The sequence below is a fragment of the Parus major genome, chromosome 22, assembly GCF_001522545.3.
Source record: "Parus major isolate Abel chromosome 22, Parus_major1.1, whole genome shotgun sequence".
Classification (NCBI taxonomy): Eukaryota; Metazoa; Chordata; class Aves; order Passeriformes; family Paridae; genus Parus; species Parus major.
Window position 1 is genome coordinate 1,320,646 of NC_031790.1, and position 25,274 is coordinate 1,345,919.

A 25,274-nucleotide genomic window follows, 5' to 3' on the forward strand; every position below is an offset into this window, starting at 1 on the left:
CTTGTACCCCAGCACAGAAATAACCCAACATGTTCAGAATGGCCTGGACTTGTACCCCAGCACAGAAATAACCCCACATGTTCAGAATTGTCTGGGCTTGTACCCCAGCACAGAGGGCACAGCCCCACAAGAAACTGCCAATAAAAGAGGCAGAGACCAGGGGTAAGGGGAGGTGTTGGTGGGGCAGAGACTCTCCACATCCCCAGCGCTGCTTGCTCCTCCCTTATCAATGAATTAATAAATTACCTTATTGTTTGCCCAACCCAATTGTGGTGAGCTATTCATAACTCCATGAAAGAGCTGATCTTTCCCAGGCCCTGTGTTAGGAAATGTTTCGCTGTTGGTTTACTTAGAGCAGATGAGATGGAAGGAGGGGATGTGTGTAATCATTGTCCATTTGAGTGCTGCATCCTTCACTTCCCAGATATAAACCAAGGAAAAACAGAGCACAAAGTCTCACCAGGGCTGGCAGAAATATTGGTTAAAAAAACCTATTTCAATCTCATGGAAGGAAGGAATTGGAGTTTTAACTCAGCACACCACACGTTTTTGAAATAGCAGCCCTGTCTGACCTCCAAGCCCAGCACCATCACAAATCAGTCTGGGCAGCAAAAAAATTTATTAACACCATTTGTCATAAGCAGATTTTACCAAGTGACAGGGGTTTGCTGGGTGGAAGTGGAGAAAAGTTGGGTTACACTCAGAAATAAGAGCACTTCTGTACAGTAAAATAATGCAAAACAATCCCAGAAATGCTCCTGAAATTCTGCTGGGGAAGGAGAGAAGGGATTCCTCATCCCTTGACTGATGGAAATATTCTCAATGAGAAGCCACATTTTCCAACAGAAAGGGGATATTGACAGAAAAGCAGGATGGCAGATGTCCCAGCTAACTGAGCTCCTGGCCAGCAGGACATTATCTGTGATCCTAAAACATCTATAGGAGCACAGGGAGCAATCCTGGGTGTCTGCCCGCCAGCCAAAGGGCTGGATCACAACATAAACCTTCTGATCTGAAGAACCTGATTTTATTCTCATCTGTTCTGATACCATTATAGACACATTAAAAGTCATCTCATCTTTTTAGTGCTGAAAAAAAGTGGTGTAAAGTAGGGTGGGGATAAATCAGGAGCAGTCCTGGAACATTTCTGCTCTTTTAAAAGGCATTTCCTGTAATCTTTATGCACAACAAGGGAGGATAAAAAGGATCTTGAGACATCATTTACAGCACCAAAATCCAGGGGCAGCCTCACACTGCAGGTCATCAATGCCAGGCACTTTTATTACAGCAGTTCCTCAAAAAGCACCACGGACACATCAAAAAAGGCTCAGAATGTTCATTTTGTAACATCACCAGGCTTTTCCAGACTTCCAAGAGCCTTCTCCCAACCCAAACAAAATTCTCAGACTTGCCAGGCTGCTCACCAGGAGGAGACCAAAGACTCCCAGGCACCAAGGGCACAGCAGGAGGAACTCCCCAGGTTATTGAATAAATACTATTATTTAAGAAATGTGAAATACATTCCCTTCAGCCTGATGGGCACTAGCAACTCTCCTACAAAACCACCAGGCAGCAGCAACTTTGAGCTTCCCTTCCAGCCCTTCCTGGAGCCCTGATTAAATACCTGTTTAGAAAGGGAGGAGTACCTGCTGAAACAAAGCAGCTGCAGCACCTGGGTTTTCCCCAGAGCTCTCCTGCCTCATGCAGCCAAATCCTGTTGAGCTTCTGTAATTTGGAAAATGCCTTTTGAACGGTTCCAGCTGCAGCAGCCCTTGGGTTTGAGTGCTTTGTACATCACCTCCGTTTATTATCCTTCAGGCAACCATTCCCCTCGTTTTATTCCTTAATTTATTGCGTGTTTACCTGCTGGACCACACTGGGAACGTTGGTGCTTTTCCAATCAATTCTATCATGGAAGATATTGTCAGTGGGACTCTATTAACAAATCTCTCACACTGCAGCCCTGCTCCCAGCAGTGCTCAGGGTGTGACTGCCACGCTTTCCTCGGAGCAAATTAGGCAGGAGAGAGGCTCAGATGCTCCTGCATAATTTATCACCAGCAGGCAGGAAGAATGATGGGGCAAAGCAAAGGAGAAAATCAGCTCCTTAACTGTGTTTGAACACTTCCTAAATCTGGGGAGGGAAAAGGTGTTTTGCATTGGTTGGATGGACAATTCCAACGGTCAGTCCACCACGCACACACCTGGAATTTTGTGTATTATTCCAGCTATGTAGCTACACAGAAGCCATAGAAAGGTTGTATTATTAGGAATAAATAAATAATATTCCTGCTAGGAAAGGTTATTAGTGGACATGGAGAATAAATGAACCATTTTGTCACCAGGAGGAGGAAGCAGGTAGAAAACTCATCTGGTTTGCAACTTTAGGGTACAGCTGAAGGCTCTTTTTCATTAATATATTTATTATTAGTTACTGTGTAGGGTTTTTTTTAATATATTACTATTGTACTAAATAGCTCCTATTTTTCATTAGTAGCAACTCCCCACTAGCCACCCCATTTATCAGCACTCATTAAATGCATCTCTGAAGAGGAGGAGCAGAACCAGCTCTGCTCTTATGTCCTCCAAGCCAAAGGGTCTCATGTTCCTCATAAATTGAGAGGGATGTGGAAATGCCTCCTGATTCCCAGCCATTCCCATAGATCTCATTTTAGCCCCAGCACTTTCCAAAGGCGAGGAAGTCAGGAGAAGCAAAGGGCATCTGTTGGTGCACTCCAGACAAGCAATAAGAAATTTTAGGTCACTTCAGTTACTGCTAATTAAACTGCAGATAATTAATTTGACATCTAGATCCATGTCCACCCTCAGCACTCGGCAGCTGGGAGGCCCCAGGGCTTTGCTTGTGCTGCTCCAGCCGCTCTCCAGCACAATTCCCTTGGTGTGTGATCTCTGCCTGGTCCCTGAGGAGGGGAATGGGAACAGGGGGCAGGGGACATTGGCCAGAGCACTCAGACTGCTGGTGAACAAAGGAGAATTAAGGGATGAAAACCACATTCTATTATTATGTTTAAGCCATGGTGCTTAAGTAATTTAATTTTAGAAACCAAAGTTTTCAAAAATTGGATGTGCAAGGAAACCGCGGCCATTGGACATGAGCCATTTCTCAATTCCTTGTCAAGGCCCACAAGGAATGATAAATCATGGAATGCTTTGGGTTGGAGGGAACCATAAAGGTGACTTAATTCCACCCCCTGCCATGGACAGGGTCACCTCTCACTGTCCCAGGCTGCTCCAAGCCAAATCCAATCTTGGGCGCTTCCAGGGATCCAGGGGCAGCCACAGCTGCTCTGGGAATTCCATCCCAGCCCCTCCCTATCCTCACAGGGAAGAATTCCTTCCCAATATCCCATCCATCCTTCTGTCAGTTTGAAGCCATTCCCTGTGTCCTGTCCCTCCATCCCTTGCAGTCTTTCTCCAGCTCTCTTGTTCCCTTCAGGCACTTGAAGGCCAACACTGAGGTCACCCTGAAGCTTCTCTCCTCCAGACTGAGCAAACACGAGGCATTTTTACCTCCAGGTCTCAAAATAAAAGCAAAACTTACAGCATTTTACACTTTTTTTCCCCTGCCAACCAGAATGACTCTTTGCTGTTTGCAGCTTTATAGTTAAAAAAATAAAAATCCCTTTTTCATATTTGTTGCATCTACAAGTTCTGCTCTTCTCTGACACTCTGACAAGGCCCCATGATAAAAAAAAAGGAATCAAGGATGGGATCTCTGCAAGTTTTATAGCTCTGCCAAGTTTCATCAAAACAACTTACCCAGGGGACTGACTGGAGAAATAGAGACACATTTTCTCAAACCCTGAGCGCCACAAAATACATCATCAAATACCCAGGCTGAGCCTGAATCTCAGGCATGCATTCATTTTAGTGCAGAATTTCTATCACAAGTCCAAACCTCGGTTCAATAACCTCCAGCACGTACGTGATCTCTAAACTGCAGAAATGGTTCCTTAAAACTTCCTGGGAGCAAACCAGGTCAACACTTGATTAGATTGTTAAATTTCATTTGCTAAAAAAGGGGTAGATCCTGTACTCTGTTACTCCCTCCTCTGGGTTTAAAAGCACTCCATGAGGAGGATAGTAATTTCTGTTCTACAAACATTCCTGTGCTTCTGTAGGAAAATGAGGAAGAATAATTGGAGTACAAAGGAATAGGGGAATTGAACCCTGTGTTTCACTGGGCAGAGCTGGGTCCTGGACACAGAAAGGGATTCAGGCACTGCCACGATACCAGTGGTGAGGGAGAGGATTTTTCTGTCAGTGGACTTCACTGCATGCTGTTCTTGTCCCTGGTCCCCTCATCCAGCAGGAAATCCATGGCAGCCTCCAGCAAAATGAAAACCTCAGACCACCACATTCTCCTTATGGATTAATTAACTTCTCCTGCTTTCTAAATTCTTCTTCATCTAAATCCCAAAAAAATCAGTGACAAGGCTGCACCAAACCCCTGCACCCTCCACTCAACTGTTGGTTCAGCCTAAAACCTCCATTTCCAGCCACTCTAAGGCACACATGAAGCTGATTTCACTGGGAATGTTTTCCTGGCTTTTCCCTCTCTCTGCCCCTGCCCTCTTCACCCCTGGGCCACCTCAGGGCCTGGGCACACTGACCCCGTGGCCCTTAATGTGGCAGCTCTGTGCACTCTGTGCACTTCCCCCTGCATCCCTGGCTCAGCTCTGATCCTGGCACTGAGCACGGAGCAGGTGATCCATGTCCAGCTCCAACCAACTGAGATTCACAACGTGTCCTTGGGAGGGAGCAGGGAGCAGAGCTTCCCTTTGTCCATCTGGTTTTTAACAGGATTTGTACAATATCGACCCTTTTCACTGTGCCAGGATGGGCTGAGACAGGCAAGGTCTCACTGGCAGCTGCTGGGAAGAAGCCACAGCCCAGTCCCACCCTAATTCCACCCAGGACAGATGTTGGATGTGCCGATGTTTGGCCTTTACAAGGCTGCAGAGAAGAGACCAGGCCCTGCTGCAGCCACTGATGATTCTGGTAGAGGTGTGTTGGAGACAATTGAATGGGAAGAGGGTTTGTTTTATTTGGGGGTGGGTGGATGGGGGCTGGAGTTGTCCTTAAAAATAAAACCTTTCTGCCTTTAAGAACATAAAGGGAATAATAGGGAGAGTTTCCTACAACAGAGAACAGCACAAACTTTATCTTCCAGGGGCTGCTTTGTCTCCCCAGAGTGGTTTCAAAGACTGTCCAGGGTGTGACTTTTAGGAAGAACCTCTGTTTGGGGTGGGTGGGTTCATTATTAAAGCAAGCCAGTAACATCCAGAAATGGTTTCTTCTGCAGGCATCTCTCAAGCATAACCATGGCAGACTCTCACATCCATTTCTTCTCTCCCTTTTTGGGCAGTCTCTGGAATTTTAACACCAATTAGGTACCTAACAGCTGCTCCCCTGTGAGCAGATTGGAGCAGACAGTTCCAGCCCTTGAATGATCAGAGGCAGAAGATGTTTCTTAACTCCTGACGTGTCTGTGACTGCACAGTGTCCCCAGCCCCACTGACTCATTCATCTCCTTTGTTTCCACCTCCACGACCTCATTAAGAGCTAAACTTTGGGATTTATTTATAGCTGGAGTTAATTTATTACATTAATGACTAAGACAGCAGGACGCAGCTGAGCATCTCAGATGGAAAATTAAGAGCTTCTATTGTGACCTGCATTATAAAAAAGCTGCTCTTTGTGCCTCAGCCTGAAGACTCAACACCTTGGAGAAGCAGCTTCCACTCAGTTCCATTTAGCTTTATTTATGGATGATGAATATCCAATTTCATGTCAACACACACCCGAGGAGTGAGGGAACATCACAACATAAAAATGATAAAGCAAATCACAGCAGATGAGGCTCACCCAAAGGGATGGCACACCTCTGAGTCCCAAAGCAGGGGGACAGTGTTTCTGCCTCACAAAACGATTATTTTCGGTTTCAGACAAGGTGGAAACAAAGTGTGGCTCACACCAGAGGTCAGAGCTGTGGGATGGGGGACGTGGATTGGCAGTCAGGGCCAGGGCAGAACAAAGGCACAGCCCTGTGTCACAGATAACAACTTCTGCTCCTCTGTTGGGTAATTTGAAATTATTTCTGCTCAAAGGTTTCTATCTTTATAAAACCTGGTGCACACACACTAGTCAGTTACTCCCAAATGATCAAAACAAGCTAACGTAAAAGAAAAATTTGCAGATATTTAAAATAATGGCTTTTTAGACCAAAAAAAAACCCTAACAAACCACCAAACCACATAAAAGTTCATAAATAGTGTGTAACACAACTTTTTTGAGGTTTGATGCATGTCCTGTCCCCACATGCACACCCTCATTTGAGACAAAGGATATCTGTCTAATACATTTACTCAGGAAGAACTAATTAACTCTCTACGTTCATTAGTGAAAAATAATACCAGAGTGAGCTTGAGTGAGAATGATCTTAAACAATTAATGATAATTGCTTGTGCTAGTATGAAAGACCTTGACAAATTCCCAGTAATAGTTTATCCTCCTTCCAGGAGCAGTGAGTGCCCTCCCAGGGCTTTAGGAAGGGGATGATGAAAATAAGCCCCATTTCAGGACTAATTAATGGTGTATGTGAAGAAAGGGGGAAGAAAAAATACTTAATAATAATGATAAAGTACCCAGAAATTGATTCATTTTTTTAATGAGTTATTTTAATGCATTTAACCTTTGTTAAAACACCACCCCCCCAAACAAAAAAATAAAATATCTTCAGCTACCAGAGGTTTTCTCAGCCAAGATATTAAAGAAAACATCAAATTTCTATGTAACATAAAGAATGAAAACCATTCCTGGACTAAATGATATTGGGACATTGAAGCAGCACACAGATAATAACATTTCACTGAAAAATTCCTCATGGCTTTTCTGTTCCCAGCCTGCCTGAGCCATGGTGGAGGAGGAAGCCTGCAATGATCCCAAGTATCCCAAGGGTTTCTCTGCTAGGAAATGGAGAAGCTAATAATTTCCCTTTCTCCTATTGCTGTCACACCAGGATGAAAGCTGAGTTTCTCCCAGCTCCAGCTCCTAAGTTAAAATAAAAGTGCCAGGATGTGGGAATTCTGCTGTGAAGATCTGTGGCTTGGGCCCGGGAGGAATCCTGCTCCTGTGGTAATATTCTGAGGAGAAGCCTGCTCCTGGCCTTGGGCCCTGGACATGAACTGTGGCCCTTTTCCATATTAAATAAAACACTAACCTCACCCCAGGATCCTGATGTCATTTTGTCAGAGTGTTTGGCACTCCAAGGGCAGTCTGAGTTTTATGTGGGGGCAGTTTGGGTCCAGGAGGAATCCTGCTCTGGTTGTCATTTTCTGAGGAGAAGCCCACTCCCGGCCTTTGGGCCTGGACATGAACTGTGGCCCTTTTCCATATTAAATAAAACACTAACCTCACCCCAGGATCCTGATGTCATTTTGTCAGTGTTTGGCACTCCAAGGGCAGCCTGAGTTTTATGTGGAGGTGCTGGTCCATTTGTGCTCTCCAGCAATCAGCACTCTATTTATTGTACACAGCTTTTTTAATGTCAGAGAAACTCTGAGCTCCCAGCACCGATGATTCCCATGGAGCCTTTGAGCTGGGAGGAGAAAAAGCTGCCTAAAATCTGAGACCTGTTCCCTCTGCCCCTGCCAGGAAGGAATTCCTGAGGCCCACGAGGCAAACCTGGAGAAGTGGGGTGGAAAGGAGCTGGATTTTAACTCCAGGCTGGTGGCAGAGCAGGGCTGCCACTTCAGAAGGACTCGCTGTAACTACAGGAGACTCACTGGAGGGATTTCCTGAGTCTCCAAAGTGCCATCTGCTCAGAAACAAAACCATGAAAGGATCATTTTCTCCAGGGCTGCAATAGGCATCACAAAATGCTCATTTAGGGTAACCTTTCTAGAAGGGCTTAATCCAGGAGCCAGAACATCTCTGTCTTCAAATGCCTTAAATACCCTCACTTCAGCCAATATTAACCTCTTATTCAACCAGCAGTTCATTAACAACTGAAAACCAGCTACACTGATTGATTTTGATTAACATCTTAATTTATAGATGTTTTAATTGCTAAAATAGGAAGTCTGGGCTGTATTAATTTACTCAGAGGTGGCATCAGATGGCTCTAAGTTAAATATTTCTGTAAACCTGAGCACTTCTCTGCCTCTGTTCCACATCTTTAAGCAAACAGGAATAATATTCCCAACACAAAAAGCCTATGCATATCGTTCTTGGACATATATTTGTATATAACCTCAGGAAAACAAAATAAATTGATGAAATAGAGGCCATGCAAATGTAGAAAAAAATGCTGAGCAAGACATTTTTGTCCTGCTTCCACTTCGAAACAGTGAAGATATTTTTGATCCAAACACATCATTCTGTTCCAACACATTGATTTATTCAATTTGATGAAAATAGAATGGCCAGAACATAATTAATGGGTGAAACTCTTTCTGTTTAACAAATTGAAATACTTTGAATACTAACTAGCCATATGTAAAGCTCATTAATATTAATGAAACTTTCTGAAATGTATCATTTATTCTTCGTGGACAGAAATAAGTCTGGGTTTGCTGAGGCACAGAAATGATCAGGGAGGAGTTCACAGGGGCTTCTAAATCTCTTGGAATCCAAAGTTCCATTTGAAAACTGAATTTTCTGAAAATCTCAGACACTTTTCCTCAGTGTGGATGGCCAAATATCTTCCAAAAGTGGCCTTCAGTCCTGAGTCTGCAATACAACACAACATGAAAGGTCTTAAAATGCCCAGGAAAACAGAGATGGGAAACAGAGTCTCAGATGAGATTGTAAAAAAATGCAAAAAAAAAAGTTGTTTATTCTGAAATAAGAGCAGGTTAATGTTGAAACCCAGTGCAGAACTGTTCCCAGAGTTATCTGTGGGATTCATAGTCCTTACAAGGAGAGGTTAAACCATGCAAAAGGTTGGATTTCAATACTTTGACTCACAATTTACAGAACTACAAAATCCTATTTGGCAACAGGAGAAAAGGAGAATGTGAGGGGTGGCAAAAGAAGCTGCAGGGATGGGACAGCAGGACCCCACTGAAATAACCACAAAGCTGAGATTGTGCTTCCCCAACTGCTGCTTCTCAGGCATGGCCAAAGAGGAGTTTAGCAGAGCACATTTGAGGAAAACACAGTAAACCTGGTTTATTATTTTTTTTTTTATAACTCCCTACCCAGCATTTGAAAAATGACATAGAAGATGAGGAGCCCACAACCTTTACATCAAATTTTGCCTGATGAAAAGAGCAGGTTTTTATCCTCATTAACAGCACCCAACACATTTGCATGTGTGTAGGTGCAGTCCTTGCACATGGATGCAGGACATCCTGCCCATGGCAAAAGCACTTCATCAAATTATTTATTACTTAAATCAATTATTATTATATTAGTAATATAATTATATAATAGAATATATAATAATATTATAGTTAATTATAATATATATTACAATATTACATTATTAATAGATTATAATATATAATATGTAATTATAATTATATAATTATAATTATATTGTATATATTTTACCATATATTATATAACATATTATATATAATATTGTAATTAGAATATAATATTATAATAATTCTTATAATCATACTATTATAATTATAATATTATGTTATAATTATTAGCTACCAATTATGTTAATTATACTACTACTAATTATTATTTATTATATTGCTCTTCCCAAAATAAAAATTATCCAATGCTGTTTGAATTCCTTGAGTGACAACTTCAGGTCATCCTGCGATGTCATGAACTGACTTTTCCAAGATTTATTAACCCAGATTTGTCATTAAGTAATTGCCAGTGGAAACTTCACTGTTGTTGAGGTTTATACTTTTAATATCTCTCTCTCATCTCAGCTGTTTATTGGATCCAATTTATGAAGGGTGAGAGGAACACGAGTCATTAAATCACCTGGAGGTGCTCCCTGTTTATGAGGCAATAACCATTTTCCTGGGCTAATAAATTGCAGGCCCGCAGCTGAACATTTATTAGCCCAAGCTACAGTTATTGTTGAGTTAATTGGAAGCACCCTGAAGTTGTTATTATAATGAAACTTCCAATGATTAAAGATTGGGGAGAAATCATCTGTTTTAAGGTGTGTGTGGGGAAGGAAGGGTGGTTAATGAAGAATTGAGGGGTTTGGGCAGCACCACTGGAGGAGTTCCAGCACCAAGGGAAAGGTGGGCAATGTGACTCATTCCCAAACCAATATCTGGTATTGTTTCACATGGAATGGCTCCCAATTTATTTATTTTTTTCAATTTTTTCTCAGCAGACACAAACACTCATGAGACAACTCTCCTTCTTTCTTCACCCCTTGAACACCACCAAGCCCAGAGATGACTTTTTGTGGTGAAATGGAGGGACAAGAATGGATGAATCCCCTCTTTGACCCATCCAACACAATCCCAGGACAGCTGGGATGGGAAGGAACCTCTGGAGATCAGCTCCACAAGGACATGCAGAAAAGCAGATTATTTTGACCTGACTTAGTATAAATATTCATAATGAGTAGGATGAAGGGCTCTGACCCAAGCCCTTTTGCACAGAGGTTTAGGGGAGAAATCAGTGAAATTCCTGCAGGCCAACTGGTGGGGCTCAGCTGTGGGAGCTCTCACAGCTCCTCTGGAGCTCCCCAAACCAGGCACACGAGGGCTGGGCACTGAAGAACACAAGAATTAAGGAAAAATAAATCCTGTAAGAACAGGATCTGGTTTGTGATGACTTAACAGTGCTTGTCAGAGAAGTAGGAAGCTCCATCCACGTCTTCAATGCATTTTTTTCTCCTCAAAATATGAGGAAGCAGCTTAACCTTGAAAATACCACTTAGCTCACACACACACACACGTGGTAATTAATTTTCTACAGAGGCTGAAATCACTTTGCCTAAAGCAAAATCCTTCTGACATTATTAAATGTCACAGTGCAGTTAAAGCACAATTATCAACTAATTCACAGAATAAATCTCATTAGTTTCCTGAGGCCTTCTGAATAAACTGAAAGGAAAACGTTGCCACAGTTGACTTTCATCTTTGCTTTTCTGAGCAGATACACAATCAAAAAGCATAACATTTTAATAATTACAGATGATTAAAAACAGATAGTTTGGGCAAACAGACAGGTAAAGCTGCTGCGCACAGAGCAACGGCAGAGTGCTCCACCTTGAATTAATGAAATAGGGTTTCAGTTTAAATCCCAGTCACAGGGGCACTTGAACTGCAAATCCCTTTCTCAGACTGCTGCCAGCTCTGCTCCAGAGGCTGCAAAACTGAATCAGTTCCCTGCTGGAATCCAGGCAAACAAACCCCACTTCTCATCAATAGTTCACAAATTGAAGCAAGCAGCAATTGGAAACAAAGGAATAGAAGTGTTTCAGAGGCTACACCTACAAATAAGGAATTTTGGAAGGAATTCCTCCCTGTGAGGGGCTGGGATGGAATTCCCAGAGCAGCTGTGGCTGCCCCTGGATCCCTGGAAGTGCCCAAGACCAGGCTGGAGCAGCCTGGGACAGTGGAGCTGTCCCTGCCCATGGCAGGGGGTGAAATGAGATGATCTTCAAGATCCTTTCCAACCCAAACCATTCTGGAATTCTAAAATTTCGAGAAATCTTTGTGCTGTTTGTTGTTTGTTTAGAGATTTTTCTGGGGGGTGTGTTTTTTGTTTTTAACATGTAGGAAAATCTATAAGAAAATAGTTAAGCCCTTTTATTTTTAGCTGTCTACATCTCCCTTCAAATTTCTTCACATTTTTCTAACACACCCCACAGATATGCAGCAAAGAATGCAGGGGCTGGATGGTTTGAGACAAGATCCCAGAGTTTTTCCTATTTCCTTGCTGGAATACAAAATCCCAGATCTATTCCTCTTTCTTTCCTAGTTGTCACCTCCATGCAAAGGCATCGAGGTCAGGATTTTCCAGGGGGAGAAGAAGTGCTGGGCTGAATGCAGATTGTTATCTCCTTAGGAGATCAATTCAATTCTGCTGGAAAATTAGGATGACTAAAAGTGGCCACTGAAGGCGAAAAGTTGCCGTGCTGAGGTGGTGACAAGGGATTTATTCTCTTCAAGTGTTGCAGACTGATCCTTACAGCACTTTCAGGAGACATCGTGACAAAAACACATTTACTGGAAAACTCAGAGTTGTAAGGACACACTATCTCCCTGCTGGATTCAATTTCAAAGGACTCATTTCCTCCTCCTCAGCTCAGATCCAGAGGCGTTGCTGCATCTTTTTGTTTAAATAGGGATGAGTCTCCTGGGCCTGGGAATTTGGCTTTGATTCAATTACTACTCCAGGCTAAGCTGCTTATCCCCAGCTCAGCTCCAGTGAGATCCGGCTGGCCACAAAGCCCAGGTGACAATGGAAGCTTAGAGCACAAAATGTGGATCCAAAATTTGGCTCAATCCACAGGAAAGACAAAGAACAATGGGCAACAGAGATGGGGACAATTCCTATGGGATGGGACCTTGGAAAGCACAGGTTGGATGTGGCTCTGAGCAACCTGGTCCAGTGAAAAGTGTCACTGCCCATGGCAGGGGTTTGGACCACAAAACCAACCAACCAAAAAGTCCAAAAAACAAACAGAAACTACAAAAAAAGAAAGAAAAACCTCAAATATTTCCCTTTCAAGCTTTGGCCATACTGCAGCACAGATAAAATCCCGATGCCAGTGATTTTCCAGCCACAAAGGAAAGCAGAGTGTGAAGCAAGGATGGGAGCAGGCTTGGGAGTGCAGCCCTGGCTGGGGAGCAGTGCTGTCCCCTGGCACTGAAATGCCATCTGTGGCATCTCAGGGCTGAGATACCCTGGCCATCCATCCCAAGGGGTGTTGAGCCCTGCTTTTGGGACCATCACCCCCATTCCCACCTTTTCCCTGCCCCTCCAGTGTCTTCTTGCTGGGTGTTCAAGATGTGCTGAGTGTGACACTTTGGGCTGTCCCCAGAAAAGGTTCTGCTGCTGCCAGGAGAGGGAGAAACAAGCCTGAAAGGTCTTGGAAATTCTCATCTCCTGCAATTCCTTCCCTGCTCTGCTCAATATTGGGAAGATCAAGCCCACAGCAAAACACTCCTGCCAGATTTTATGGGTTGGGCTGGAAATGAGGAGAGATTTTCCATGTTGCCTCTTATCTGTACATTTTCAAGGTCTGTCTTTCATCAAGTTGAGGTTAAAAAAAGCAGAATCCTAGGACTCAGCTTTGTCATTGGCATCAATTCCCACACAAAAGCATATCCCATGATTTTCAGTAAAAGGACAAGACCTTACAGCAGGGATGATGAACCCCTGATTCAGCAGGGTAACCTCACCTCCAGGGAAGAGTTCTTAGGCTGGCTGTCAAAAGCTTTGCTGAAATCCAGGTATTATTTTTTAAAAAATCAAAATTTAACTTATTTCTACAGAGTTCTTTCTCCGTGTGAACAATTTGGGTTGCAAGAGGCACCTGCAGCAGCCACTGGAGCTTTGAGCAGCACCAAGGCCCAGAAATCACCAGCCCAGTGCGAGCCCAGCCCAAGCACACACTTCTGTACTTATTCCTGTTTTTCAAGTGAGTTTTGATTAAAAAACACCAGGCTGGCACACAGGCTTCCTCAGCAGCTTGAAATGCAGGCCTGTTGCCCTTGCCACACACAAATGTTATTCTTAAACCTGTTTCTCACCAAAGACCTGGCCGGGGGCTGTCCCAGGCAAGCAGCAGGCCCTGGCAGATTTCACCTGGTGTTGGCAGAAATGTTCTGACACAATCCCTGCTTGATTGGTGTCTCTGAGATCAGCCCTCGAGCTGCTGAGCATGTCCTTGACTCCCTGAATTTGCTGGGAAACCAGCAGCTACAGAAAGTCAATTATATTTGTGTTTCTCAGGAGGAAAGGTGCTGTCAGTTCCAAGGGCTGGGAACAGGTCAGCTCAACAGGGTGAGTGAATCCAGCGTTTCCACATCTTGTTAAATCTGTTTGCATGGAAAAGCGAGAACCTGCTGGCTTCAGCACAGCCAATTCAGCACTTTACAAGCGAGGGAAGAAAAAAAGCCCAAACAGAAAGTGTTCTGAGCTTTCAAAACGTGCTCTTTGTTCCCCCAGACAGCCTCGGTGGCAGCCAAGGATGTGCATCCCAGCACAGGCAGCTGTGCATCCCAGCCTGGAGCAGATTGCATGTTTTTGAGCTGCTGCTTTCCATCTGATTGAATATTCAGATTTGTTGGCACACACCAGCAGCTGAAAACCAGGGGCCTTCCAGAAACTCAACATTTCAAGTCATCAGAGGGCTGTTCATGTGCAGCAAAACAGAAAGAAGCATATGGGGGTGGCAGAGCAGAGCCCAGCGAGTCCTTTCCCTCGCCTCACAGTCCTGAAGCACAACTGGAAAACAATTTGAGAGATGGGCTTGGGAAAAGGGAAACACACCAAGGCTTCCTGTGGTTCTGTGTGCTGGGATGGGAGCACATGTCCCACATGTCCCAGACAAGGGCTGCTCTGAACTTTGTGCAGCTGAGCTGCTCCGAGCAAGGATGAAACTCCTCATGCTCAAATTCCCCCAGTTCCAAAGGCATGACATCAGCCCCGAGCTGGAATTTGGATTTAAAGGTTATCCCAAACACGGCCATATGTAAGTCAGAGCTCGCCATGAACATGGAGGATGGGATCACTTTGATTCAGGGTGACATTTCTCACCACACTCCAGTAATTAGATTAAGTTTCAGGATACAGCTGTCTCGTGCAATTGGAAATTCTCCCTAAGCTGTCATTTACAGGAGGCACTCTTCCATATTTCCCATGTGGTCCTTCATGCCTGTAATTTGAATAAATAATGCTCCTGAAGTTCCTTTCAGCCACAGAGCAGTTTGGGAGTTACGGCTCTGATCATGCAAAGCCTCTTGTGGTTCTAACGAGCTGTCAAGATTCTGGAGCCAGCAGCTGAAGGAAGGTCAGTGGTGGGAGCAAGGAGACACGAAGCTGAGGAACAGATTTTCATGCTGGCAGAAAAAGGAGAAAAAGGAGAAAAAGGAGAAAAAGGAGAAAAAGGAGAAAAAGGAGAAAAAGGAGAAAAAGGAGAAAAAGGAGACAGCTTCTCTCTTGGTTTTTTTCCATCCTATAAAATGCTGCTTTGATTGGTTTCATCAAAATGCCAAGGGAAGACCTAAAGGTGCTTTTGGCCCCCAAAGTGATGATTTTACAATAAAATGTTATGGCTGCTTTCACAAGGAGAAAGAAGAGTGTCCAGGATGTTCTGTTTGCAAGGTGGAAAGGACACTGCAAGGAGGAAGGAACACCCAGGAGAGTTCTGGGGTTCACTCAGACTTTACCAAATGTTCAGGCAGAGACTGGGCCTGGCAAGCCAAGCCTGGGTGGTTTCACCAAGGTGCCACAGCCAGGGACCCAGAGAGCTGAAACCTAAAGGACCCCAATATCTCATCCCCCTGCACAGAAACCAGGCTGTCCACACACTGATGGAGCAAAGAACCCATTAATTCATTTCCATCCTTGTTAATTGATCTTCATCCTTTTGGAATAAGTCAAAAGTTTCTGCTGCCAGCAAACTCTGATGTTGGATTTTGAACTGAGTATCTCACCTCATGCCAGGCAGAGCTTCCCCAACAGCTCTTACAGTCTTAAAAACACTTATAATTTCTGATTACTCCTTGGTCTGTGACATCACGAGGACATTTCTGCACATTTAGAATAGTGGGCAGAAAAATGTCAAAGACTGATTTAGGATGAGGAGGATTTGTCCCACAGGTTGGGCATGGTTTTCACTGCATGGGATGGACTTTGAGAATTCTTCATTCTACAAGGCTAAAACTTGAAAGAAAATCCCAAATCTCTGCAAATTTACAAGATTATCAGCAAAGTCCACCTCTCATGTCTCAGTTAACGGGTGAGATTTTTAAATTCTGCTGCTCAAAGGGCACAGGGATTGGCCAAGGAAGCTGTGGCTGCCCCTGGATCCCTGGAAGGGCCCAAGGCCAGGCTGGACCTTGGGGTTTGGAGCAGCCTGGGACAGCGGGAGGTGTCCAGGGCACCCAAACCATTCCATGATTTTACGATTTCTCTCCTCACACTGCACTTCTGGGGAGTGGGCACAAGGTGGTGGATGACCAACCACAATTCCTTTTGAAGAAACACACTTTAGGCAGAAGTTCTGAGCAGCACAAATGCAGGAATTCTTGTGTGGTTCTAGTGCACATTTCCAAACTGCAGTATCTGCACTGACCAAAATCCCAGGTGTGTGACACCAATCCCACCCAGCCACTTGGCTCCTGCTGGGGCTGAGGACAACCGTGGGTTTAGGGGATGAAACCCCAAAACTATGAGATAAACCTCACCTCTAATTAAGACAGATCTCAAACACATCTAAAACCTTCAAAGACGGCAATGCCTGAGACCATCACTGCCTTGAATTTGGCTCACATTCCCAAATTTTGGAGTTATTTCAGAGCTGGTACTTAATGGGAATTATTTCTCCCTCCAGAGCAATGTGGTCGTGACTCTCCATGTTTCTGATTTGCATTTAGACTGCAAGGAAAAGAATTTCCTTTGCAGCAGCCATCTCCCAGCCCTTCGCCATGTGAATATTTCCACCCTAATTAATGTCACTTAACGTAAAATATTATTCTGTGTTCTGCAGAGTGGCTGTAAATTATTTACTTGTAAAACATGTTGACTTTTCATGAGTTGTTTGTACAGTAAGAACTGCACCATCTAAACTGGAGGAGGAGAGAGGAATCAATCATTTGTAATAATACCCAATAGGAGGTTTACCACATGTTATATCAATTTTTATGGCCGACACAAATAGCTGCAGCCATTACTTTGGATTTTTATTTTCTGAAGGGAATTAGAAATTCACTGTTACCTTCTGCTTCTCTCATGCTGCCCTGAAAATCTCACAATTTAAAGGTGTTTGGAGTCTTTTTTACCCACTAATTAAGGTAGTGCATTAATAAAACACCAGTTTAGAATATTCATTAAGCACACAGTCTATACGAGGCAAAAAGCTGATTTGTGTGTAAGTTAATGAGCCCAGAATCAACCAACAACACAGCATCAAATAAATGAAATGGGGTTTAAGAAAAAAAATTGTATTTAAACTTACTGCTCATCCATATTCTTACTCTCCTCCATATTCTGTCACTTTTTACATTCAGTGAGGTTTTCAATACTGATTATCTTCATTAATTACTTCTTTTATTTGGCACTCCTTAGTTTTGGTACTGAAAGGTGTCTGTGTTAAGCCACAAAAAACCACCCTCGATTCAAAGACCTTCAAATAAAGCCCAGAGGTTTCCTGGCTCGGGCCTTTGCCCTCGGGTATTTCTGGTCCCCAGATTTTCCTGCTCCTGCTGTAAAAGCTCTGCTCTGAGCGGGATGAGCACAAACCTGTCGCTCTATTAGGAGCGGGGAGAAGAACAACACAGACTCTCTGGGGAGTTGATCAGGAGAATTTCTCTTAGTTTATTGCTTCAGGTCTTTTTTATAGACTGATACGTGAAAAGTACAGAAAAGAAACTCTTATTGGTCAGTGAACTAACACATCACCATCATTGGTCAGTGGGGCTCACCACCCCTCCACCTTCTCTTGCCAGAAAACAAGGAACAGATAAACAGCACCTGCAAGGCTGTTTTCTGTCTCTGAGGATTGTTTTAATTCCTCTTTATGATTTCCCAGGCCGTTTTCTCAGACAAGACTGAGAAAGCTATGCGGCCTGCAATTTCTACAGGCACTTTGCTCCCTGCTTCACAGTTAGCATCCATACAAACCCATCCCAGAAATGTGGGTTGCAGGATTTCCCGGAGCAGCAGGGCCCTGCTGGGCTGAGGGAGAGCTGAGCCGAGGGCACTGATGGATCTGAGCTGCCCCTGTCACGACAGCGAGGATGGCGCTCGCCACGGGCAGCTCTGACCATCACAATAACTAAAAGATCACCCAAAGCTCTGGTGCCAGGACGTGTCTCACAGGTCCCCTCCTTGGGCACATGGAGATTTTCTGGCATTAGCAACAATCTCATCCCTGCTGAAGTCAGGGAGCAGGGCAGAGACGTGGGATAGGCAAGGAGTAAAGCAAAGAGGGACGAGCCTCACCACACTGAGCCAAAAATTCAACCAAAGCTCTGTTTGTGAGAGAAGGAATTGAGGAATCTGGATAGGAAAAAGAACAGGAAAAGCAGAAAAGGAAACAGCAGAAATAGAAAATTTGAATTGCAAAGCTGGATTGTCCTCTCCTTCTTCAAGCTGGCCAGAGGAATGAAAGGCTGCCCTTGTGACACGGGAGCTGAGAGCCACCAGAGATTGAAGGTGGGCCCTGTTTAGCTGCTCATCACCCTCCAGAGCTCCTGCTCCCACCCTGCGTGTCCTGCTCGAGACCCAGAGTAAAGTAACTCCATGAAATCTCTGGCACTTCCAGGGAGAAAGGCTCCTCTGGAGGTTGATCCCGTTGGGGATGTCACAGCTGTGTGTACCAGCTGTGCTCTGATAATGCAGTTCAGACCCTGCAGGTTAAAGGAACACCCCATTCTCTGTGGTTTCTATTCTGCAGTGAAGGTGGGAACTTCCACAGCAGATTTTCACCTCAATTCCAAGCCTGAAGCAGAACTCAGGAGTGTCAGGGCATACAAAGCAAGGAGCAACTCGTGTCTCTCACCCCAAATCCCACTTTCCATCCCTGCCTCCATCAGAGGCCCCATTCCCGCAAATCCAAGAGCAAAGGAAAGAGCAAGTCCAGCAGCAAAGAACCCTTTTCCCTCCCCTCTCTTTGCAGGAAAGGAACAGGTAAGCAGGGAATTCTGCTGTGCACTGAGTTTATGACATCTAGCATGCAGAGGAGCAGGTATTTATCAGCCAGCTCATCAGCTCCGTGTCAAAATGTTTGTCATCAAACTTAAACACAAACCAGGGGCACAAAAGTGCAGCTGGAGATGAATCACCGATACTTTCTGTGCTCTGATCAATACTTCTGCTGTGGTGAAATATGAGAGCAACAAAGACTGATGTTGAAACTGTAATTGAAGCACGAGAACTCCAACAAAACCTTTCCGCTTGGAATATTTTAGAAGGCTCCTGAAATTCCCACTATAGGTAAACCTATTTTCTCCCTGACAATTGGCATAAATTTAAAAGAGATTTTTATCTCCATCGATGCTTAAGGCATCATTTGATCCAAATTTCCCTGACATTTTCCCCTTTTCCAGCATGATTTTAGAGGCCTTAAGTGACTGCAGTGTGACCAGCATGGAATCAAGAATGTGCCCGATAAATAATAGCTCTGTTCTCAAAAATTAATGAACAATGTCCCTATAAATACACAATCTCTCCAGAATGACACTGGATTGTGATTTTCCTACTCTCATTCCCTGCATTCTTACACAAATTTACATAGGAAGATAAATTATTTAGAAATCCATTTCTACTACAGAAAATCCAGTTTACCCATTACTTATAAAAAGCCATTACAGCTACTTAAGTTTTCTATTACAGCCAATTTAATTTATTACAAAATAGCGAGTCCATAAGATTTTGATCTATCATAGGTACCCAGAGATAATGGAATGCTGGAGGATATTATGACCATGAAACATGAAGAAGAAGGGAAAGAAGTCATTTCCATTTATAGTGTAAAGTAAACATCGGAGATAATAAACTGGCCAATGTAACCAGGCTGAGAATTGGAAATGGAACAGAAGAAGAAGAAGAGGGATCCCATTTTTAAAGGCTTATTGGTTATTTATGTAGATGCTGGAAGTTATAAAAGGAAGAAAAACAATCTTGTGATAAAAGCTGCTTATTGGAACTAAATCTGAATTCCCATCCTGACTGCTCCGAGATGAGGCTGTGGAAGTTCTGTCAAGTGCCTGTGCTAAAACTCCCCAGCCATAAAATGGGAAGAATATTTCTTTCTCTGCCCAACTTCCCCTCCTCTGCCCATTTCCAGTGGCACAAAGGCAACTGATATCTTCCACAATGACAGAATAACGGCCCCCAGTCTTTGGAGAAGAGTTTTTCATCTTTATTTGCACTTCTATGAATTGCTCTTTAGTTTCTTCTAGAGATTAACACACGAGAGTTTACCTCAGTTTGCTGTCACACTCTTTGGAGCATTTTTAAACATTCTCAAATAATTCCAGGAGGTTTAGGGATGTGGCATTGCTAAACTGGTGCCAGGTGAGAATGGCACCATGGCAAATTGTCCTCCCCTCCTGTGGGGTGAGACTTCAATATGGAAAAGGGGTGAGGTTGGGTGGAGGGGTTAAAAACAGCACAGAGCACTGCAGCTTTCCTTCTCCACTGATTTTCTGTGTAAAGATTTTCAAGTCCTATATTTGATTTTGCTGCCCTGCTGTATCAGTTTTCTGGGCCTGTTGGTGATTTCCCCTTGAGCAGATCCTCAACTCTCCTCAGAAAAAAAAGCCAAGTTCATTTGTGTCACCCAACACCAGGCAATTGCCAAGTTAGAGGAATAATGTTATTTTAATCAAACCACCAAACCAGATTGAAGCCAACAGCTGTAACAATGAAAGGAAGCTGAAAACCATTATCCAATTTACCAGGCATCAGTGAACAGCTACAACTCCGAGCTGCACTCCTGCAGCTTGGCTTTAACTCCTGGTAAAGAATTCACTGCTTCATTGCTGATGATCCAAAAAGGGCAAATTGCTTTGCTTTCCTTTAAAAATCACATGCTGGAAAAGGAAATGAGGCAAGAAGTCAAAGGCAGCATCTGAGTGACTCTTGCAGCATCACTAAGGAACATCCTGTAAATCTGTTCCTCCTGATGCCTTCTCATTTCAACACAAAGCCCTGCTGATGGTGGGTAATGCTTCCTCTTCCTGATCAGCAGCCGGCTGAAATGAAATTAAACATTGATCCTGATCTTCAGATCTTTATCTTTAGGAGTTAATTCTGTTACTGTCTAGACTTTTAAGGGGGGAAAAAAATTGTTTTTCTTAACTTCAGGCTTTGAATTAGTCCTCCTGGAGGAAAATGGGAATATTCACTCTCTTCAAATTGAAATGTTTGCATGACTGGAATATTTTAGTTAGTATTTTATGATTGAATAGTGTTGCCTTTCAATTGTTACCTGGACACAGGAACCCTTTCAGTTGGCAGCTGCTTTGCACCAGGGGCTGTACAAACACAAACAGACCAAAAATACAGACAGATTTCCAAAGCTTCCCGTGTGGAAAACCCCCAACTTCTCCACAGAAGTCTCAGAATTCAGAGGTGACATCAAAACAAGGTGCTGAACTGTAAACTTTAGGCCCCTAAAACTTCTTTTCCATGCTGGCTGTAGGGACAGGACTCCAGACATCTGGAAAGCAAAGCTGCCTCACAAAACCCCCTCAGCAGCTGCGAGCAGCAGCTCCATTTTCCAGCAGAGGTTGGATCAGCCACTGGTTTTAACTCACATGTTGGGATGCTGCAACAAAAGCAGCTGATTGTACCTTTCAAAAAAACACCACCTAAAAGGGAGAGAAAACCCTAAAAGGGTTTGAATGCTCCGAGCCCAGAGTTGGATCTATCACGCGTTAACTTAAAAGAGAGAAAAATCAGCTTATTGCAAAGTTGCCAACTTTAATCTTCCTGAATTGGTTTGAAATATGTCTTTACAGTGAAATACAGGGGTTTGTGTGCAGTAATTTCTGCACTGAGGGGATCCTCCTTTCTTTGCCTTTTTTTGCTTCTTTGTCAATTGAATTCATTTTTAGCAATTTTCTGCTGTCTCATGATCACTGAATAAAGGACACCCATGACCCTTGCTGAGAAACCACAATTCCCAGGAATTAAGTGCAAAAGGCTTCTAAATTGGCTAAGTTCTCATTCACCAGTAGCTTGAATTTCTTGAATTGAAAGCAAGGGCCAGTACACAACAAACTTCTTGAAACAGCCAGGGTTCGCTCAGGATCATGGAATCACGGAATGGTTTGGATTGGAAGGGATTTTAAATCTCATCAGTCCCACCCCTGCTCTGGGTAGGGACACCTTCAACTGTCCCAGGCTGCTCCAAACCCCTTCCCTTCCCCTCTCCCTTTCCTTTCCCTTCCCCTTTCCCTTCCCCTTCCCCTTTCCCTTCCCCTTCCCCTTTCCCTTCCCCTTTCCCTTCCCATCTCCTCTCTATTTCCACCCAAAAAAATATTAGAAATTCACATACCACTGCACCAAAGATATCTTCCTCCACAGAAAATCTTCCCACAGACAGGTTGGTACTGAAACCATTTATGGATATATCTACAGGAATTTATTTATTTTAACTAAAGGTAAGAAAAATAACTACACAAGTTCAATGTTTTTATCACTTGTAACTCTATTGGCTGCATTCTCCATGGGGATTTTTATTTAAAAAATAAAAGCACAGATTAACAATAAAAAAATTCTCCAACAGCGAGAAGTGGTTGAAAAGTAATTTTGCCTAGAGCCTGTATCTTATTGATATTTAAAAATGCCATTTAAAGCTCTCAAAACATGTATGGAAAACACATGGAAATGGTTTTGCTGTTCTGGGGAAAATGAAGCCAAATAGAACAAAAGATTTTGATCATTTGCTCAGTTATATTCGTGTTTATAAAAGTTTTTAGAACTGCCTGTAGATAGAATTTTTAAAATTCAGGCTTTCCTTGGCAGTACATTAAATCTCTGATTTGTCCCAGTGATTTGGGATCATTTTTGGAAGCAGGGCTGGGGATTTTAACATCCAAAGGCTTTCCCTGCTTGTGATTCCTCATCCTGAGCCAGCTGAGGGTGGCCCAACAGGTGTTTCTCAGTTCCCTCCTACAAGAAAGGGCTAAAATTCCAATGTGCAGCTGCTCTTTATTCCCCAGCCCATTTCCTAAAGCTCCCCACATCATCTCCACCCTTTAGGTGCCCATTCTATGGCTGGGGAAACTGAGGCAATGAGTATTTGTTGACCTGATTGCCTTCGAAGTGGCAGCAGGAAGAGTCAAAAACTCCTATTTTGCAATGCCCATTCCCAAATAAATCCTTTTCCTGTTAAGCCCCAGAAGAATACCAAGCCTGCTTTAAAAAACTCTTTATTTACAAGTCTTTAAATGATGAAAACCCCACTTATTAAAGCTTTGGTTATTCTTATTAAATACTTTGGTTATTCTCCAAGCAAAGGAAGAGAAACCCAGGCCAGGAAAATTTTGGGTGTCTTTTTGATGTTTAAATGTCAGACTCTCAGATCTCTTTTCCGTTTCACTTGTGCAAAGCTCCTTTTGCTCAGGCCCTTTGGAAAGGCACAAGTTGCCATGGCAATCCACATCTCCAGTCAGCACAGCCCATCGCATCCCCACGGCATTCCTGGTGAGCAGCATGGCTCTGGGGCCTGGAAACACCTCCAGGGATTAACTGGCCTCACTCTTTCAGGTAGGACAAGGTGAAGGAGCAGCCCAAAAAACCAAAAAAATTGGTTTCTTTCTAATTGTTTTTTGGAAATTTCCAAAGAATTGGAAGCCAGCAAGGGGGAGCAGAGCTGCACTTGGGGTTTGAGAGCTCTTGCCAAGCAAAGCGTGGATTCCTGAGCTGGTTTGAAGTTCAGCTGCACCTCCAGCCGTGGATTAGCTCAGCTCTTCATGAACCTGCTCTGTTTCCCCCAGTAAATACAGCAAACACTCCTCAGTGTGTTACAGAGCAGCTGATCCTCCCCAGCCCCTGTTCTCAAACCTTCCCCTGCTCTTCATCTCTCTCACAAGAAATCTGGGCTTAGAGGTTCCCCCCCACCCCAAAAACGAGCATTACTTCATCCTGCTGGGATTCTCCTCCCATCCTGAAGCTTTTCTGCTCCTCCTCTTCTCTCTTTTACCTCCACAGGGATCCCACCCTCTGTCCTGATCTCCTGATCTCCTTCCCACCCATTGTTCCACTCTTCCCCCAGTCCAGCACACCTCCTTCCCCCTTACAGATGTATTCATAATAAATAATATTAATTGCATTATATTATATTATATTATATTATATTATATTATATTATATTATATTATATTATATTTCTATATTATTATATTTCTATATTATTATATTTCTATATTATTATATTATTATCATGACTATATTATTATATAATTAAATAGTAATAATACAAAATAAATGAAAAAATCGATTTCTTTTGCTAATGCCTCATTTCCATTTCTTTTGGAAATTCCTGCAGATGGTTTGTTGCTGCTCTCCCGGATCAGCTGTGTGGAGAGGAACTGCTCCTGCTGTCCTTTTCTCTTGCCTGTACATCCTGTCCCTGGGGAAGCTCATTCAGCAGCACCAGCTCAGCTCTGCTGACAGCTTGCAGATCTGCCTCTCCCCCTAATGAAAATTACATCAGCTCCAACGATTAAATCTCTTTGGGGATGGAATTTTCAGAACTGGTTATTGGCTTGGAAACAGATTAGCAGATATTTGCCTGCCCATCAGCATCCCTAGGTATAAATTCCTGACCCTTGCTTGATATCCATGACTGGTGAGTGCTTAACATGCAGCATAACCCCACCTGTGACAGGATTCATGGCTTAATCACCAGGACCCAGAAATGTGGACCAGTTCTCTTTTCAAAGAATATCTTGCTTGTCTTTCGTGCATTCCAAGTGCCCAGACTCCAGGAAAGGAAAAAAAGCACACGAGGATCCCTAGATTTTGTCCATGAATTTGAACAAATCTAATCTCTTTCTGGTGCTATTTCTCTTCCTAAACAAGGCTGACATTTATTTGCTTAAATATCCTTTCAGTTAACAGGTACCTGTCCAGTATTTGATCACAACTATAAATAAAAGAGGGGTAACATAGTGCTGGTGAATGCCAATAAATCTGCCATTGATTCCCAGCTGAAATCCACACAGGAGAAAATTGAAATTTTTCCCCTACATACGCAAAATCCGGTGGGATAAAGCAATTAGGAGGCAAAGGGATTAACAGAAGTTATAAAAGTGAGGACAAAAGTGGAAGATGGAAGCTTGGAGGGGAGTATTTGGAAGTGTTTCTCCTGCAGTGCAGCAGAAATGCAGCACAGGGGTGAGCAGTGAGAGGGGGCCTGGGAAAGGGCTGGAGTGTGAGGGTGGCTGATGGCAGAGCAGTGATCATCCTGGAGCACCAACAGTTACCTGGTGCCACAGATTGTCACAGATTCCCAGGTGCTTCCTGCCTCAGAGTGCCCAAACTGCAGAGAGCTGGCAGGAAAATGCTCATCTGTGTCACCCTGTGCTGCCATGAGCCTCTCTGTGTCACCCTGTGCCACCCTGTGCC

At 43.5% G+C, this 25,274-nt stretch overlaps 1 long non-coding RNA gene across 1 annotated transcript; it reads left to right on the top strand.

Annotated features, from left to right (window-relative positions):
• Window positions 1-20,718: 20,718 nt before the first annotated feature.
• On the top strand, window positions 20,719-25,266 carry LOC117245413. Its single transcript, XR_004500094.1, has 3 exons — window positions 20,719-20,855; window positions 23,255-23,411; window positions 24,193-25,266. It is a non-coding gene; the product is annotated as an uncharacterized LOC117245413 (long non-coding RNA).
• Window positions 25,267-25,274: the final 8 nt, after the last annotated feature.